At 38.1% G+C, this 18986-nt stretch overlaps 1 protein-coding gene across 3 annotated transcripts in view; it reads left to right on the plus strand.

Moving 5' to 3' along the window:
* The window catches only part of RELN (reelin), a 279714-nt gene that overhangs the window by 96188 nt on the left and 164540 nt on the right, over positions 1-18986 (plus strand). The window lies entirely within an intron of this gene.

The following is an 18986-nucleotide window of genomic DNA, read 5'->3' on the forward strand; positions in this document are numbered from 1 at the left end:
GGAGTTCACGCATTAGGTTGCCAGACTGACGTGGTAGATAAGTAGATTGTCATAAAAGTAATTAGTTTCAGTGCATATAGATTGCACTTGGCCTTTTTTTTGTTGTTAAGCTTTTCAGGGTTGATCTTTTAATGCTTTGTTGTGATGCAAAAACAAAGCATCTCAAGAGGACGCTTTATGGCTACAAATTTTTAGTATGTGTTTGCTGAATGAAATAAAAATCAAAAAGATCTCACTCCTGCTAATATTTAGGATATATCAGGAATGTTTAATTGTATTTGTAAGGATATTTCTGTGGTTGATTTCTAACCCACCAGGGATATAACTAGTACCTAGGTTGCTGTCTGTGACTGTGTTCAAAGCTCTGGATTAGTTTTGGCTACAAGCCCCATGGACTAGGAGAAGAAAGAAAGAGTAAATTTTAAAAATCACAAACAAGTACTTCTGGGGTTGACTGATGTTGTGTAATGTGATATAGATGACTATTACATGGCTCAGTAAAGGTAGTTTAGTTGGAGTAGTTTAGTTCAGTAAATGTAGTTAATTTGCATGGGCAACTCACTTCTCTAGATCTCTGCCTCACAGGTAGTCAAGCTGGATTTCAAAGCAGGGGGTTTGACTCACTTTCAGCAGCAGGGTTTTCTCTTGCAGAATTTGACTTGGAATGTGAATTCCCAGCTGGAGCTATGAGGGAGTGCCAATGCCAGGACAGAGCAATTAATAATCCTTTTGACCTGAGAGCCAGTCCTGGAGCTGTGTGCGCCCTGGAACTCCAAAGGTTGTGGCACATGTCTTGTGGCTCTCAGCTGTGTGAAGGTTTTTGTCTGTAGCTGATAGATTTGGGAGCACTGGACACCCAGTGACAGAGGGAAAGCGAAGGATACAAACCTCAACTGAAACAGGAACACTAAAACAAGTTTACGAATTTTTTATGAGTTTCCTTAGATTTCCAGACAGTAACAAAATCATAGAGTAAGTGAAGCTCAGTGTTTGCAGGTGCTGGAAGCTTTGCACTGCTCCACTTAGCATGCTTTACTAATATCTTTAAAATTTGAGATTATATTTGAAAAGTTAATAAATAGAATTTTAATAAATCCTGTTTCTTTTCTTTTTTCTTTTTTTTTTCCTTTAAATTGGTGAAATAATGTCATTGGGTCTTGCTCTGTGTGTGAAAGTGTGAGCGCAGAATACATTTCATGGTTGATTTATGAGCCCCTTGAAAATATGGTTTATAATGAAATTCCAACAAGCCCTTAACAAAATTAGCATAACAAATAGCAATGTAATAATACCTTTCATGTTTGTGCATTCCTGCAGATTCACTCTCACTGAGCACTTGCCAAAGACCAGAGCACTTCCAGCCAGGGCTGGGCAGCACAGCCGGAGAATGTGCCTGCAGGAGGCTGCCTGCCTGCTGCATGGGTGTGAAGTTATGGATTCAGAGAGTCTGTATGGGCAAAGTTAAATCAACAGTAATGCTAGCAAAATAATATCAGACTAAGAATACCTGTCTTTAGCTGAAGTTATTGCTGGTCTACTAAGGCAAAACATGAGAAGTGTAACTTTTGCTGCTGACAGTACTTAATTTCAGGGTTTTGTTAGAATTAGGAAATATAGCTGAGACGGTAGCTAGAAAACTAGTAATGGCTTGGTCTGTCATTGTTCATATTAGAAGTCTATATTTATCTTTATATTTTAAAGCTTTATTTTGTTGAGATTTACAGTTGAGCCTGATCTCTTCAGACTGGGATCCTGATGCTTTGCCTTGTTATTTGCTTGTAATATACGAGATAACTTTCTGCTGCTGTGTTTCTTTGGAACATTTTGGTTTTGCATAGAATAACCTGTGCCAAAGCTGGATAACTGACTCATGATTTTATTTTTTTTTTTAATGCAGAAAAGTCTAGGCTGTGGTCATCTCAGATTTAACATATGCAACACCAGTGGTTTGTCACTAGGAATTTCGAGGGGATTATACTGACCTCAATCTGCTCACACAACCACTGAAACAAATTAAAGAGCAAAAGTACTATGCAGCCATTAGTGTGTAAAGGGCTGTTGGAGGCTGTTGAAATACAAAGCAAGAAATAGACCTACAGTGAGTAGCATAGTCTTTGGTGTCCTGGCAAAGATACACAGTTAGAGATAGATGAAGTTAAATTTTAGCATTGAGGTTTATATACATAGAGTATAATTACATTCTTATTCTAAAATCATAGTGCAAACAATGTTAGACTAAGTGGTATCTTTTCAAAGAAGAAGTTAAAATGGGAGATATAATTCCAGATGGGATAGTTAGAAAGAACTGTTTACTGTGTTTCCCATTGGCATATTGGTAGGATTATTTTGGGAAATACAAAAATAGGTGGGAACAGAAAATAACAGTCTGGGAAAGTGAGTGAGCTTGTGGTGAGACAGCAAAGCTCGTAGGTGTGCAGGTTAAACCACTCCTGGGAAGAGTTTGTGCAGAAAGTGAGCACCTTGCCTACAGAAATTTGGAAAAAGTAGAAATCCTTTATTAATTTTATTAATTTAATAATATTAATTTTATTATTATTCCAGAGATGTTTTTGGTTAATTTTACTGGCATGTCTATGCCTGTGGCAATCCTCAAATTTCCACTATTAAAATGTCAGGTTAGGAGGTGACTCAGTACTAGAGATCATTGGGTTTTACTGGGATGAAGAGCAGAGATAAAGGAGCTAAAACAGTTCAGAGAAGCCCAAACTTAGGTTTGACAGATCCTATTGTAATAATTCAAGCAATTTTATTTCTTTTATTTAAGCACTATTTGGTAACTAAGATAAAAAGTGATCATGAAAAAGTTTTATCTTCATGTATATGAAATAGGGGCAGTGTCCATCTCCTGCACTGAGCTTCCTGCACTGAGCCTTCAGTTTTCTCACCGTCCTTTTTAATAGCAAAATTTGTTCTTTGTGTTAATAGACTTATGAAGGAATAAAACAGCCACCCTGAGCGCAATAGCATACAAATTGCTTTTTTCCATTTTTTTTTTTACTAGCTAGGCTAAGTATCCTGAAGGAGGGATATTTGGGCTTCAGCCAGCATGGTCAGTACATGGTCCATTAACCAGATTTCTTAGGCTTACAGTCTTGCTCTTTTTAGCACAATTACTGTTCTCTCATCATGTCCTCTGTAGCCATTAGCAGATCCAACAAGGAGGGAGAGATGTTTGTGCACAACTTTGCGAGGGCTTCCCTTTTGGGATCATATGTCAGGACTGGGCTTCAGTTCATGGGGAATCAAACTTCTTTTATGTTGTTACATGCGTGACACTGCTTGTGACCTACATAATAGGGTCATAATACAGCTCTACAGTTGCTACCTCACAAATTATACAGCATATGAAACTGGATCGCTAAAGGACTCAAAAATCTGTAACCAGAAAGTATAATTGGAGGTTGTTTTACTTCTTCTCAGACACAGACAAAAGGATACCAAACTTGTGCTGGGTAATTCCAGAAAAGCCAACACCTGAAGTTTAATTTGCCCAAATACTACAAAGTAGACCAGAAGAAACAAATTATCTGGTTTCACTGTCAAAGACTCTAAACCATAACGCTTAACAGTCTTTAATTTTGAATGCTTTGTAAATTAATCATTCATTGCCCTCCAATTTTAATTTTCTTAAGGATAATATTTCCTAATCTCTGTTAGACCAGATTCTGCTATGTTAAATCACATTGCACAGGACAGGATTGCTGTATAGTGAAATGTAGTGTGAGTATTGGTGTTCACATAGGACACAAGAGCTTCTCATGGAATAGGGTGCTGATAACTCACAGTGAAAGGGCTCTCAGGACCTGAGTCTTCATATTTAGTTGAAGAGCTGCAACAGCACTACTGGTTGTTGGGATAGTTGCCTGTGCAGTCAAGTCAGTAGCTTGTAGAAACAGGTGGACAACGCAGAAATGCAGGTGCTGGAAGTGGTTTAACACACTGTGTTCTTGGGCTGTGTCAAGGATGACATAACTCCTTTTTTTTTTTTTTTTTTTGCAGTCTGTGTCTTGTTTTAAAGAAAGAAGGTCTAATCCAAACCCAGCTAATCTGATAAATATGATGTGATTTGATGAAATTTCTTGGTCAGAAGTTTCATGCTTTTACTAGAAATGGCAGGTATTTATAATTTGCTGCACAAGTAGTTTTCATGTTTTAGCATAATTTAGAGTGAATTAATGGCTTGTTATTTATTGCCTAATGCTCTGTAGGAGTGATTTATAAAGCCATGCTCTGCACTGCTCGTTACTTTGTATTCTCTGTGTTAGGTGTATCATCAATATCATTAAATGAATTCTTGGTGACATTACTCTGGAACTATGGGTTTTGATACAAGGGTAACAGAACATAAATCAAGAATTATGTTTAATTCATAAGAGGCACCAATCTCTCATTTAGGTGTAGGCTAGGCTAGAAGGTGTCAAAAATATGCTTTACAATACCTTTTGTGATTGCATTTCAGACCCTCTCTATATGCCCTTATGTTCTCTGTGAGAATAATAGATAGCAATACAGTGCAGTTTGTCAAGTGAATAACATTTGTGGTTTTGTATATTTGGGTGCAAATGCTATCATTATTTTTACCACAAGCCAAAAAGAAATATATTTACATGAATATACTTAAAACTATTCATAAGGGAATCTGTAAATTTAAAGACAAGTCTTGCCCATTCTGTGCAATAAATATTATTGTTAATTATTTCAATTACACTTTAAAAATCTAATACTTTCTAGTGTTTCTTACTGTTATTTTTACTTCTTTCCCTGCAGAAATATAAACAAACATTTATATTAGTATTTCTTTCCTTATCTCTTTAAATTTCTCTTGAATTAGTGCATTGAAATCCAGAGCTTTGAAAAACCTATTAGAATACTTAACTACTATCCGCTTGCTTTTTATAAATTCTGTGTAAATATTTCTGTTCCCTTCGGCTTTTGTAAAAAAAAATTATTCTTACAGAGCCTAAATTTAGGACTAGCACTGACTTAAAAGTGCACTTTTACCTCACTATCACTCCAAGTGTATATGAAGTCTTGACAGTATCATTCACATATAATGATAATTTTGAAGCCAGAAGTTTTAACTCTGTGCTGATGATGCAGTTTAATTGGAAGTGTTAATTATGCAGGAACTATGGATCCCTCCAGTGCTGTTATTTGCTGGAGGTTTGCTCATTGCCTAGCTTCAAAAAGCAGGACGTTCTCTTTGACATTTCTTGGAGTTAACAAAATAGTTATCACATATTTTAAATTACTGAAAGGAATTACATTCATGTGAGAATACTAACATTTACACCTAAATCAAAACTAGAAAAACCCATGTTTTGTGAAAATGGAGCAATACTTTTTGTTAACTGTTTAAAACTTTTATTCTCAGTGGAAATAAAGTACAATAAAACAAATAACATATCACTGGAAAAGGAGAGAAATCAGACTTCAGGCTCCTTATGCCCCAGCTTTCATGCCCTATCCTGTGTGCCCTTTCATTCAGATTTTCTAACATGTGTTAGAATGAGAAAAAAAATCAATTTAAATATGTGACAAAGTTTTGGACACAAACCTGGAAGAGATTGTTGGGGTTTCTTTAAAATTTTTGCTTAAAAATAAATTGGAATGGGACTTTTTGGCTTAGTATTTTCATTTTTACCTTGGTTTTGCAATTGAAAACTCTAGCCAGTTTGTAAACAACACTTATGTACTCTTCTATAACAAAAAGCCTCTGTATGTGAAAATTAGAAATTCCCATTAATATTTTATTGATCCCAAATCTTCCAAAAATGCTTTATCCTGACCACCTGACACCTACGAACCTTCCCTCCCTCTGGAGGGTGCTGAGTGATGTTAAGGTGAGTTTTGGGAAGGTGTGTGGACTTTGAAGGATCCCTTGGTCTCAGGAGGTTGTGGCCCACAGATTTCCAAATGTCCCTTATAGCACACTGTGTGTCACTCCCACCCCTGCTGGCAGCCATAGCCAAACTGCAGCAGACTATTTTGGGACACCTTCTGCCCAGTTTTGCAAAGCAAACGGACATTTGGTTAGTTGTGGCATCCTTAGGCAAGGCAAAAGGGTGCTCAGCAAAGAGCTATCATGTACCTACTTAATGACACTAATGGGCTCAAGACCACAGAGCTCCTTTAGGATCAGAGGTTAATGGTGCAATAACTAACTGCAAGCTCATTTCATCTACTAGTGCTTCTGAAATAACAATGACTGGGGTAATTTTTCTTCATTATGTTGTATGTCCTTTGATTAGGAGGGTTATGTTCTAAAATGAGTAACTGCTATACATGGTGTATATATATACCATGTATATATACTTTGTGTGTGTATATATATATATATATATATGTATATATATACAAAGTACAGATCCATTTCATGGGCAACTGTCCAGTTTTCAAACAGTCACTAATATTAAAATTTTCTGCCACCAGCATTAAAATGTACCTGTGTCAGTTAAAAACAGGAAGACAAAACATGCAGGGAAATTCGATTTAATTTAGCCTAAGATGTATTTCTGGAGTGATATGGCTGTCTGTCCATCCCTCTTTTTCCTTGCACTAGTTATTTCTGAACTTGTAGGTCCATTGCAATGAAAGTTGACAGCAGCTTAAGAGTCTTAAATATATTAACTTTGATCTTTGAATATAGAGGATCATACTGAAGAAAACACTGGGAAGGATTATTATACACAAATGGAGAAAAATTTTGAGGCAGCTCATGCTTGGCAAGAAGCTCCAGCTGAGCACGTTTTAGCAAACTCCTCCTCAGCCGGGAGGAGGTCGAGTTAAGTTAAGAGACCAAGAGAAAGATTATACCAATGTAACCGCAAGTGATGAGCTTTCTGTGGTTTAGAAATCACTGCTCCTTACTTCAGGTGGGGAATGACCAGTACATGCTTCCACTGCATGGAGTTGCACAGGAAAATACATTTAAGTTAAACCAGTACCAAATAAACTCATAGTAGAATCAGGAAGCAGCATCATTCAGCATACCTGCCATCAGGAATGCAGAAATGGATTCATGAGTTTAGGAATGCAAGGCTTTAAAATGGATTTTTTTTTTTTTAAAGTACATTCCCCAAAATTAAAATGGCATTTTCTTATTTATTTTGATACAAGTTTCAGAAATGTTAATTCATATGAATGTTTTTTCAAAGCATGAATAGTGTTCTAAAGAGACTATTAAGAAATATAGGTGCAGTTCATTTAAAATATAGTTCAACAGCACCAATATTTATGCTGTAAATAACAAGACTTAGCCTTTGAAAAGCAAATACTTTCTGAAATGTAATGTATTTTGTTGTGCATAATGAAGCATAGGAAGTAGTCTGGAAAAAAAAGAGCAGTTTCAATCTTGCTTCTTAAACCCAACTGAACAAAGTTCTTTACCATGTTCTTATTGGTAAACTCCTCAAAAGACCAAATAAGAGCATGAAATGTATTGAAGAACAATTTTCCACAACACTACTGACAGCTGCAAAAAAAGTAAGGTATTTCCCTGAAGCAAGACAACATGAAAATTTTTGTGGCAAGCACAGATGAAAAGATTTGTGAATGGAAACTTGCAGAAGACTTATGTTTTGGTTTACTAAATGTATCTGAAAATAATTATGTTTTCTATTTAATTTAGGTGTTATGATAATTTTTCATATATTTCATAAAAATTCAATAATACAGCCAGAACAATGTTTAGGTGGAAACATATTGAGATATAGAAATAAATATACCATTTGAAATTCTGAAGCTAAAAGGTGCATGTTAACATGTGTCCACCAAGTATTATTAATATATAAACCCAGGTCTTTAGTTTAAATGTAAGGAATTGGCCTCAGGTCAACAAAATGAATAAAAAAAGGGGGTGGGCAGCAATGTCATACAAGGAATCCAGACTTACTATGAGCTGTTCGATTGAGGGATCCTCAGAAATGGATGCACCTGGAAGCTAAAAGGCATAGATCACCAGCTGTATTTTAAAACATTTTATTTGTTGTTTGCAATATATTGTTTTTAACAGTCTTCATACTGGAATAACATAGAGTTATCTTTGCCAGTGGGTGAAGTCTGCCTGTTTTCTTAATATGTGCCAAACAAGTGGTACTGCAGAGTTACTGCTGCTATTTTTACAATGTTGTTTTTAGATGCTGTTCTCAGATATTCTTGTTTTCTTCTAAATTGATAATTCTATCTCTGTCATCCACATGCCTTTACCAGTTAACAGTTTACTTCTATTCCTTCCATCTGTTTGATGGGTCTTGCTTCAAGTCTTTTGATGCACAGCCACATAGGTACAAGGTACCTTCTAGCTTATGTTATTTTGTTTTACCATTGCAGTTGTTCGAGATTTCAACCATTCTCTGTGCAGACATGGGATTTTTTTTTTTTCCAGAGATCAACAGATATTTGGTGACCATTTGGTACCATTATGTACCTTGGAGTACCTTCCATCAAATCCAGTATCTGTTAGGAATCCATCCGTAACAGCAATGGTCAGTTTTACTTAGACTGCACTAGGAAGATTAATCTCAGGGATGGGATGTCACTGCTTCACATTGCCAGGAGACTCTATCTGGAGCCAGTACTTCAGATATTTTTGCCAAAGGGAGTGCTCAGAAGAACCAAGGTTTTAGAAAACCTGTCTGATTTACCCTGACATTTGTGAATTTATCCCAAGCAGCTTATAGGAAATGTCTCTTCCTTAGGGTACAGGGGACTGTACTAGATGCAGCAGTGGACCTACTACTCTAAGTTCTTCAGATGAAGAGGAGAGATATGTGAGAACAAACCCACAGTTTTTGTTGTTGTATACTTGATGCAGCTGAAAACCCCATTAGAATTTCAGTTTTGAGAAGAGATCGTCTTTTATTGTTAAGTGTTAGCTCAAGTTTGAAGTTTTATTAATCAACCATAAACTTCTTAGCTACACAAATTACAGATGAATTTCTCTAATTTCCAGCACCCCTCTGTTGTGTACAGCACCAGATGTGCAAGTCTCCAGTGAATGCCTTCATCTGAAATATTTGGAATTTGGGATTCCAGACATGGGAGTTTGAGCTCCCAAGCAATATTTCATGTAACAAAGCAATAATTATTTGTGTGTATTTGAAAAGTTCACCTTCCTGGCAGCATTACTGAACTGAATTCCCAGTGTATTTCTTCTGATTGGAAACTGTCATTAGCAAATAAATAAAGAGTTGAAGTCTGGTTGTGTTTCACCCAGTATTGCCATTTTTTGTTCATCTAGGACATAGGGAATCCAGCGTTGGGACTGTGCTAAAGAGTCTCAGAACATTAACAGGATGTTTTCTTACAAAGATTTATTCTAGTGTTGTGCTCATTCTGCCAAAGATTTCTGGAAACAAATCTGTGCTAAGAGGAAAAATTAGTTAGTAATAAAAAAACCGAGAGAACCATCTATCCTGGAAGTGCCTTTGTTGTTGCTTAGATTCCCTGTTACTTTGGTTTGTTTTGAGGTTAGGGTTATAAATCTCTTCATTATTACTTTATTTTAAGAGAAGGGTTTTAGAGTTTGATGTCTTTTTTAATAATGAGCTTAAAGAATTATTATCCACACCGCATCAAAAGGAGATATTATAGCCACGTGGCTTAGCAGGTAATTTATTTCTGAGTAAGACAAATCATAGATTGTTTCCAAGTGAGAAACATGGGTTCAAACTCATTATTTTTGGAACAATATTGTGTGGTAGGTTGTCATCCAAATAAGTTGTAAATTGAGTATTTATGCTTATGTCAAGTGACTGACCAATTCAAGGTAAATTTTACACAGCAGTTTTTGTTTAAGATAATTTTGATAGCCCTGTTAGTATTGTATTATGCAAAAAGATTCATGAATACCAGAACTGTGAGCCTGGACATGCGTGGTGAAAGGCATAGCAGGGCTGTATGTGTTTGCTTAGTGTAGTTGACCCTACTTTGAGCAGGAGGTTGGTCTGGAGACCCTCTGAGGTCCCTTCCAGCCTAGATTTTCTTATGATCCTCTCAGGTGTAAAGATGGGTCTGTGTAAGCAGGCCATGTTCTCTTGAGTGGAGGAAGAAAAAGCTCTGCCCATGACTCAGAAGCTGAATTCACCCCTTTTGGGACTGGCAGCAGGGGCAGAGGTTGGGTCCAGACCCCAGCTGCCAGCACACAGGCACAGAGCTCCCATCCACAGCACAGGTGGAAGCCAGCACCCAGGGATGCTGAGCCAGTGCTAACACCCTGCAAGGGCAGCACAGGGGCTTTGATCAGCCCTAAAAATGGTGAAAGTTACTGGTTTGGAAAGCAGGGCTGGAGGACAGGACTTGTAGTGGAAGGACATAGAGAACAGATTGTTGTCTTTTGAATCTGTTTTATTTGATCTCTCCAGTTGAAGTGGGAAGGGTTGGATACAATTGTGGTATTGAAGTGTCTGAGTGTCTTTTAATCGAAACCTTAAGATAGTACTCAAATGGGCATCTCTGACAAAAAAAAAATCTGCGCTGAAGAAATGCCTAACTGTGATGTGAGCAGCAGAACCCGTGAATCCAGGTTTCCTACATCTTTGGACAGTAAATTCCCATAGCACCCATACCACAGTATGAGGGGGAGCCTCACACCAGATCTCAACCTCACCTTCAATAACTCTAAGCTCCCCAAATAACTTCCAACCCTTCCCCAGCACATCTAGCTCCCGCAGCTGATGCCTGGCCTCCTCATCATAGTCTTTCCAGTTTATGCCATGTACATGATGCCATTCCGATTGCTTCTTTTGACTGGAGTTATGTGATACTTCACAAATTTTTCTTTTTTTTCAGTGGCTGGTGGAATTAATTATTCTCCTAAGGTAGTATTTCACCTGCCTATTCCTATTTGTAAGCTACGATGGTCTTCAGGGATATATGCTTTCTTCCAGCTCATAAATCTGGCTGAAAATTAAAAACCATGCAGGAGAAATAACTGTCCTTTGTATGATTAGTGACCCTGCATTTTTTTCCCAGAGGTTCACCATATTCCTGGCAAGCAGGAGGCAAGTGAGAATAAGTAGAGAGTAACAGTTCTTCAATAACAACTGTATCAGGTTCTTCCTTAGTTTGATTTTGATCTGTAAATGGTTAACATATTTTATTTGTTTTTTAGCTTTCTGAAAGCATTTAGGTTGGTGAGAAGAGTGCAAAGAAGCAGTAGACAAGGAGTGTAATATTTCAGTGTTTGGTGAAGCTTTAGGAAGGGAAACCTGCTCCATGTGCCCTGGGGTTCAGTCTGTGGAAATTTTGTTTTTTGATGTTATATTTTCTGACCTGAGACTAAAGCAGATGGACCTACAAAATAGGTAGGTCCTTACAAGCTGATTTGCACATTGTGGATGCACCAGTTGCATCCCTACAATTAATATTGAAATTAGTGATTTTTTAAGAAAGGAAGATAATTTGGCTATTGAGGATTACTCTGTGTGGGTTGCAAAGTAAAGAAAGGGGATGAGGTTCCAGATTCTCAGATGGTCCAGCTCATCCGCAGCTATTGGCAATGTCCTTTGGGACCAGTGGGCAGCTAAAGCAGGTTAGAGCAGATTGGTAAAACCCTACCTGGGAAATGGATAGCGGTACAGATGGCATGAGAGCAGTAAACTGAAAAGGTGGCCTTAAAATCATCCTTTTTTCCATTATTCAGGATCTTCTAAAACCAGTGTTGTTTTTATCATACTGTCTCATATGTTGTTTCGGATTTTGCTCTTTTATTTTTAAATGGTTTTAAGTTTTCACTGTACTAGCTAAGTATGATATTTATTCATGTATTCATAGCTTTCATGTAAAAATGTATCACATCAGAAAACCCTATAGCATCAACTACCTTTAAACTCCTGATTTTCTGGAATCATGTAAAACCCCTGGCACTTCTGGTTGGATACGCTGAGATACCCAGCCATAAACTGGGTAGGGAGAATCAATATCACAGGTATTTGCACAAAGTGTTAAACATAATGAACTGGTTAATTCTTTAGTGCTATGAAAAGCAATTCTCAAAATAAGTGTTGATTAATCTGATTAGATGCGAACCTTGCTTTCATTTCTTTGGTTTTACCTCATATGCAAAATTTTAGAATCATGAGTCTGCAGGAAAATGCAGACTGGAAGAGATCTCAGGAGGTTTTCAGTCCAAAATCCTGCTCAGAGGGGGATCAGAACAGGTTACTCAGGGCTTTAATCCAGTCTGGTCTTAAAGTACAGCAGCAATGGAGAGGAACTGCACAACTTCCCTTGGCTGGCTGCTACCAGGTCCCCCCAAAGTCATCTCCAGGCTGAATGAGCTCTGGTCCCTCAGTCTCTACTCATAGAGCACTTGCTCTGGCCCAAACCATCTCGGTCCTCTCTGCTGAACTCACCATAGTTGATCAGCACTGCCAAACTTAACTGGTGCATGTTGTTAAGAAAAGGGTCATTGTAAAGTATACAGGAAATGACTGCAAGTCCGTTTGCTTAACACTTCTGTGCTCATTTAGAGGCTTCAGAAATTTAAAATCCACAGTAACAGCAACATTTCTTCTTGCAATACAGGAAAAGAAAAAGATGTTGTTGTTCTTAGGGAAATTTAGGTGATTGAATGATAATTTGATTGAATATAGGCTTTAAAAGGCTACACAAGCAAAATTTGGGAAAACCAGTATTTTTTTAATACTAAAAATGTATGTAATACATAGATGGAACATATTCATTATCTTAGGGTTAAATATAAATTTCAAGAGTCATAAATAGTCAATTTAAAATTAAAAAAACTTAACATTTCATTCAATCCATGTTTCACTTGATAGTAAAGTACAATAGATTGCAAAACATAAGACAATGACAGCATCTTCTCCCAAACACTGAAAAAGGTGGAAAACAGGGACCTAGTTGCTGGCACTGTGTCAGTAGAGAGACAATGGATGCTTGTTCTATTATTTATATGAGCTGACTGCTTGGCAGATGCCACTGCAATAACCCTTTATTTCACATGTAGAAAAAATAGAATTTGCTTTCCTTTATAATCGCACAATGCAAAATACTAATGAAAATGTTGGATTTCCTGTAGCTGAGAAGAAATTATTGTCCTAATCTGCTTTCAGTCAGCAAGAAGCTCTAATCATTCCAGTCACATAAAACTAGATAGATTTTTCAAAACCCCACATCTTTTTAGTCTCTGAGATACCAGGGAAAGGAGGATGAAAATGTTTATTTTCAGTTTAAAATGGTAATTATTATTTTTTACCTGTTTTATAATGCATATATACTGTTATGTTGTATCCATCTTCTGCACTTGCACCTTGCAACCAGCAAAACTTTGGTGTTCTTTAGAATGACAAAAGTAAGTTCTTATAAATTGTAAACTATAGTGGCTGGAGGTGCCTGTGCACTTTTCTGCTTCCGGTGCTGTAAGTTTAGATCCATTCTCTGTAATACAGGTCATAATTATAGAATCACAGAATAGGATCATAGAATGGCCTGGATTGAATGGACCTTAAAGACCATCTCGTTCCACCCCCCCGGCCGTGGACAGGGACACCTTTCACCAGACCAGGTTGCTTAGAACTCCATCCATCCTGGCAGTGATCCATCCAACCTGGCATTAAACACATCCAGGGATGGGGCAATCTGCTCCAGTGCCTCACCACCCTCACAGTAAAGAATATCTATCTAAACCTATTCTCTTTCAGTTTGAAAGCATTTTCCTTTGTCCTGTCACTACTTGCTCTTGCAGAGAAGTCCCTCTCCATCTTTCTTGTAGGCTCCCTTCAGATACTGGAAGGAAATTTTTGTAGGTCCATCTGCTTTATTTTTCTACTTGAGAATGATTCTTTTATTCAAATCTTGGCTAAAGAAGGCCCTTAGATGTGTATTTAAATCAATCCCTAGTCAGACCAGCACATCCTAAGTGCACATAGCCTAGCATAGATTTCTGTGTTAAACCATAAAAAATTAAATGTTTCATTTTGGGCTGATGTTACCATTTAACTGCTGTATTCCTCCTCTTATATTTATGCCAAATAATCATATTGCCTTTTTCAGTTAAAGGTCAAATAGCAAAAACGAAACCCAGCTGGTGTCTTGTAAGTGTGCACCGGACAGTGCATACAGTCAAAAATGTACACATCAGATCAACACACTGGAGTGTGCACGGACCACTGCACACTTTAAAAGAGGGTGAAGCGTGGCTGAAGTTGTGGGGTTTAAAAATGCATGTTTTGCATGGGGTGCACTGAATGATATAAAAATTCTGCAAGACCAGCTAGATGCAGGTTGGGTCCCACAGCGCTAAAAGAGTTACAAGTATCTTTTCAGAGTTCATGGATAGTGTGTGGGAGGGAGGCACAGGCCATCTCTGCACATAGCCAATGAGAGTTTCTGCTAGCCATATTAATGTTCTGATGCATGTTTTCTTAATGTCAGTGTGGTCTTAATGTCAGTAAAGGTTGTACATATGCTCTTGCTTTCATATGCAGAAATGCATAGCTTTAAATACTTCTGCAAAAGGAACTTTGTTTACTTTCCTTGGTCTTTATTGGCTCTTGCTGAAAAGTCTTTTGACATTTGTTCTACGTTTTCTCTTAGACATTTTTAGTTTCAAACTTTTTTAGACAAAATTTAAATTTCAACAAAGATACTGACTGCACCTTTAGGTTGATGGCTGAGTCCCTTTCCCCACTTGTGCAGTCCCCAGACAAATTCAGAGATGAGAGAAGACCAGGTGTCTCTAGTTCCTCTTGCATTTACCCCATATGAGGGCAAAGGAGTGTCAGCTCACCCATGAAGTAAGTCGTGACCGTAAATTATGGATGTAAACCACAAACTTCAGCATAGGACAGCTGCCCCAAATGAAATGATTGCTCTTTGCCCACTAGCACATAATCTAGGTTTTGCTGGCCATTTTAGTCCTTTCCCCCTGAAGACTTTTTACCTCTGATTGAGGTTTTTAGAGCAAATATGCTAATTCCAGTCTCCTGAACAAATGTCTACATAAGTAATTGCATCTTACTTGCCAAATTTCCCTGACAATTTCAGCTGAATATGGTCAGGACAGATGACTTTTTTTATAACATTTCAGGGAAGAAACCATTGGGGACAGAGAGGGAAAGGCAGAGTCAAGATGTGCCTTTCAGAACACACAGATCTCGTTCCTGCTGCTTTAATTAGACTGTGCTTGCATGTCAAGTGGTAACTGAAATAACAACTCTGAGACATTTAACCAGTAGCTAAAAGCCTCCCACCCAAGCACCTTCTGGATCAGCAGTCATGAGTGCTCTGTGCTTTTTCCCTACTGGCCCCAGCACCAGGACCATCTCCCAGTCAGGTTTAATATCTGGTCTTGACTGCCCTTGAAGAAATTGCCACTGAGGGTTTCAACCATGGTAGGAGACCAGCCAAAATGCACACCAGCCTGCATTACATCTTGCCACGCACAGTAAATGGTCATCAAACCACCTTTGCTGGCAACACTGCAATGAAGTGTTTTTAAGCTTGTTGGCACTTCATGCCCCATTTCACAAGTGACACAGACTATATATATAGTTTAAGCAGAGAATTTTTTTTTTTTGCTTTTAAGTGACAGATAATCTAGAGGACCTTATTGGCACCTGATTTCAGTTGAATAGTTATGGTTTAGAAAGGAAAATGTGTTACAAAATTGCTGTAATTGAAATATGGGGTTAGTAATGCCTTGAACTGCCAGTGAGCCTTGACACCTAATATAGTCTTCTTGTTTTCAGACCTGTTTTTTCCTCTGTCAGCAGTTTTATCTCCACTTGCTAATTTCAAAAGCACATTTCTCCTCTCTCTTGCATAGCCCCAAGCAGACAAATACATCCAGGCTAATGGAAGAGTGAGGTTAATATAAAGAGGAACCTTATTACCTCTAAGTTGTTTTTCTTTCAAAGCTCTCACTTACCATGTCAAGATGTTCCTCTTCTCTGCCATTTTTCTTTTATTTCTCATCCCTTTGGAAAGATTCCTTCCTACTCAGGAATTACCTCTGGGGACACATGGAACATGCGTCTTGCCTTTTGGCTGACTGACACATTAGATTTGATTAGTTATTTGCCCTTTAGCTGGGAATAAATAGCAGACAATGGCAGAATGGGACTATAGACTGGTGTGGAGTAACATCAAATGACAGCATAGAAACTTTTCAAAAACAGCACAAAAGTCAGTTACTGGTTATATATGTCACAAAAGCAAAACCTTATAGTTAATAGTTAAGTAATTTTCTTTCTTTAGTAGAGTCTTTTTCAGGCCTTGCCAGTATTATTTTTGTTATAATTACCATAAATATTATGTAGTTTTTAGACTGGAGTGTGAATATAGGCAGGATATGGGTTTGAATATGTTACATGTTTTTAAAAGAGCAAACCCCAAATTTATGATCCTGTTCCATAAACTTCACCTGTCAGGCAGGAACATCACCAGCAGAGGAAGTTCAATGCAGTAAAGGTATATTTTGCACTTCTTTCTATAAGTAGCTAGTTTATGCATAATTGCACTGCATTATTATCTTTTGCTCCATGAATAAAGCATAAATACAGAGAAAACCAAGCAGATAATGCTAGTAAACTGACAGGAGCAATACCCTTAATAGTTCTCTGAGGCTGTGCAGGCCAGTGCATGTGCCCATTGCAAGACTAATGCTGATGTGAACACACGCTGTAGCAAGTGGTGCCCTTCCTGCACAGCACTTGTCCCCAGGGTGCAGATCACTCCTGCTATGGAACAGCAATAATTGGCTCCTACTCTGCATTATCAAGCAAGAGATGATAGACACAGAAAGATGCCGATCATTCAACTGGCTGCTGGATTTCTGCCCAAATCCCCTTTTTCTCACACGCATGCAGAGATCCAGTAAACAGTACACAGTTTGATATTATTGGTATTATTTGGTATTTGTTTGCATTCAGACACATACTCAAGCTCTCCTCTGCATGTGGTCTGTGTTTCAAGAGTTTGCTCTTATCTGCCTCATAAAGGAATGCTCTGGTTGCCATCGTTGTTCTGTACACCATGAATTGTATCCTGGGCTCCTGCATAAACAGCATCTCTGAAGTCCCAGTCTACTGTTAATATAAGTTTTCTTTCCCACTGTCTGCAAAGAGCCCTCTCTTCTACACTGTCAATGTGTGGGATAGAAATGTTGTACAAAATACCTTCTGTGTCTTAGGTGTGGCTTTTTTCTTGTATATTGATCCAGGCAAGTTCAATACATGGAATTCCCACAATGAAACGTATTTGCAAAACGTGTCTGTCAGGGTTGCATTGGCCCCAAAGTTGGCTGTGGGATGCCCTGCCATTTCAGCTGCTAGAGGAAGCCACCATAGCTGACCCTTCTAAAGAAATCACGGCACATGTCTGATTTTGGAGATCGCTTGGTCCAATTCTGACTTGTATGACTGCAAACACATGTGAGGAAATTTGAAGAAATGTGTGTAGTGATCACAGTTGCTTGCATATTCAGCACAACAGAGCTCTAGGAAATACTTCAGTTCATAATTTTAAATGAGACTCAAAGTCTCATCTCTTTTGTCTCCATGTGCTGGAGCAATGTGTTTGTTTTTATTTTACACTGTACTCAGTATGGTCACTAGTCATGACAGCTAATGTAGAACTATGGTATGAAGTTTTGCTGTATTTTACAGAAGTCCTGGAAATCCTAGAATAGTTTCCATGATGCACATGGTAGGGACTAAACCCAAAACCTCACACTGGTAATGCAATCCCGGGACTGTGACCAAAATACTATCACTACCAGGTGAGGCAAGGCTCCAGCTTTAGATCTGCCTCTGAAAGTCCAAGGTGGGAAAGGCAACACAGCTCTCTTTCCAGAAGCAGAGGAAGAGAGTGCCCTGAAAGCCATAGGGGCGTGAAGTGGTCATAGTTTTGCATTTCTGTACACATAGAGCTTTTCTAAATGTGCGGGAACCAAAGCAGATCCCAGAGAAGCTTTCATTTACTCCTGTTTGTACTCTGACAGTTTGCAGATGGGTTCTACCTTGAGGATCCACTGTATATGAAAAATTTAGTATTAGATGGGTTACTTTCATTGTTCTTCCTTTTCAGTGGCCTAGTAGCCAAGAAAAAAATAATTAATTTTGACTTTCATTTTCAAACCATTCCTTTGACATTTTATAAGCAGGCGAGGCATGATCCATTAGAGAGGGCACACAGCTGGCTGCAGAATTACACTTATAAAGTAGCTTTCAACATCTTACTGTTGAACCAAGAGGCTGTTTTGACGAGTTCACATGGATCCACATTGAGCCCATTAATGTTAATTAGAGAAAGGCTAAAGAACACGTATGAAGAGTGTGTATGAGTCTAGACAGATATTGGAAGAACTTTGTCTCAAGGACATTAGACTTCAAATGCAACACTTGTAAATACATAAAGGTTTTGAAATCTTGGAGATAAAACTGATGTTGTGAAGCACTGCACTTGGAAAATAGGGAAGAAATGAGCAGTTAGAAATATAGAATAACTATCACTGTTAGCATGACAGCTCTGTAAGAAAGAAACAAATCACATTGCATTATATTTCTAGCTGATCATGAGAAAACAAAATGACTAATCATTCCCTGTGGTACATTAGCTGGTCTCTAGCTGTGGGTCAGTAATGGGAAGTAATTATTCTTTAGATAAAACTGTTGAGACCACAAGTAACAATGCAGCTTATCAAGAAATGTTGCAGGGTTTCTTTTTTTTGAAGGTGTTTGACAGAGATTTGGAGCGGAGAACTTACTGATATCTCCCTTTGTTTCAAGAGAAGATTTCTGGACACCCATTCAAGCTCCACACTCCATCCATTGCATGTAACAGTACTGCCACTGCTATTGCTTGTTTCATTGTGAGACTAATATTTCATAGGGCAGCCACTCTGCAACCTTTTATTCTGCTCTGCACTGAGGCAGATGCACTATCTCAGGCAGGGCAGTGTGCTTGACTTTGTGATATGCTTACTTTTACTTATGTCCTTC

The sequence above is a fragment of the Corapipo altera genome, unplaced genomic scaffold (assembly GCF_003945725.1).
Source record: "Corapipo altera isolate COAL_440 unplaced genomic scaffold, ASM394572v1 1b, whole genome shotgun sequence".
Classification (NCBI taxonomy): domain Eukaryota; kingdom Metazoa; phylum Chordata; class Aves; order Passeriformes; family Pipridae; genus Corapipo; species Corapipo altera.